At 41.1% G+C, this 1,375-nt stretch overlaps 1 non-coding gene across 1 annotated transcript; it reads right to left on the reverse strand.

Annotated features, from left to right (window-relative positions):
• Positions 1 to 829: 829 nt before the first annotated feature.
• Positions 830 to 911, reverse strand: TRNAS-GCU. The gene has a single exon. It is a non-coding gene; the product is annotated as a tRNA-Ser (tRNA).
• Positions 912 to 1,375: the final 464 nt, after the last annotated feature.

Consider the following 1,375-nt stretch of genomic DNA (forward strand, 5'->3'; position numbering starts at 1 on the left):
TTCTCCCTCCAAGTTTCTGACTTACTCTTCGCAGGTTTTGACAGTCTTTTACGTACGAAGAGGCCGGTCTCAAAGGTCGATGTGATGTGTATTCGATGACCATACCGATCTTTTAATTAAAAAAGGACAGCTGCTTTGTGCTGTATCGCATCCTATCCCCGTGAGCTAGAGCAATGAATAATTTTTAAAAATAATATAATATGTACATTGTATAACATTATACTGGCGACTGCATCAGAAGGGACTGTTTTATTTTTATTTGCGTTTTAATGCTGGTGTTATAAAAAGCGCCGCCCATCGACACGATGTTCATCGTTTAGGAAGCGGGCTTCGGCGTTAACTTACTTGTAAGGCCAACCCGAGCATAGAAAGATACATTGTCCTAATAGCCTACTATTACTAATGGAAAAACCGAGATCCTCGTTAAGTCTCCCCACACGGAAATCAAACTCGGGTCTTCTACGTGTGAGGAGAGCGAAACGCCTGATGTTACATCATACAGATCTACGCTGGTGAACTAACACTATCAAACACAAAACAACAATTAATAATTATACATGTACACCCTCCCCCGACCCGCAAAAGAACCTGGTTTTATTTTTCTTAGTTTTCCCAAGAAGTGCTCGTGTTCAATTAATTAAGGCTAATATTATAATACAACATTACAGGCCCAATGTGTAGGCCTAAAGAGGCCTACAAGAAGTGAAAATGAAAGTAAGGCTAAGCGCACTGGATTTTTTAAGGGACTTGAAGTTACCGATCATGGTTCCGTAGAGAAAGAAGGGTTGTTAGATAAGAGACGGCTGTGTCTTTAAAAAAAAAAAAAAATCGACGAGGATGGGATTCGAACCCACGCGGGGAGACCCCAATGGATTAGCAGTCCATCGCCTTAACCACTCGGCCACCTCGTCTTGCTCGTTTTAGGAGCAAACAACGGTAATATCGTTTGAGCTGAAGGTACCGTATGAATAAACTCTGTTTCGGCCGATTTGGAACAAAAACCCTACTTGGAAACAGCTTTCCTCTTATTATGCTACCTAGAATGATGCCTTCACTTGGGACACAGCGTTAAATAGGATTGTTTTGATGTGTTGATCTAGATCTACAGTCTAGATCTTGGCGAGTGTTTTGTATGTATAGAGTAAGAGATCTAAAAAAAAACCCACATAGAGCAGGCTCCTCGCATGCCAGTTTGCATTTTTATTCGGAAATCAGCCAAATGATAACCTTTCATGCGGTGAAACAATTTTTTTTATAACAGCTGTGCAGCAAGTAGCTTCCATAATTTGGTCTGTCTCAAGGAGGTCTGTCTCAATCTCAAATTGAAAGAAACGTTTCAGTTTTTGTTTCCCCAGCCAGCATCTCTCCCCTCTCT

Source organism: Aplysia californica, unplaced genomic scaffold (genome assembly GCF_000002075.1).
Source record: "Aplysia californica isolate F4 #8 unplaced genomic scaffold, AplCal3.0 scaffold00425, whole genome shotgun sequence".
NCBI lineage: Eukaryota > Metazoa > Mollusca > Gastropoda > Aplysiida > Aplysiidae > Aplysia > Aplysia californica.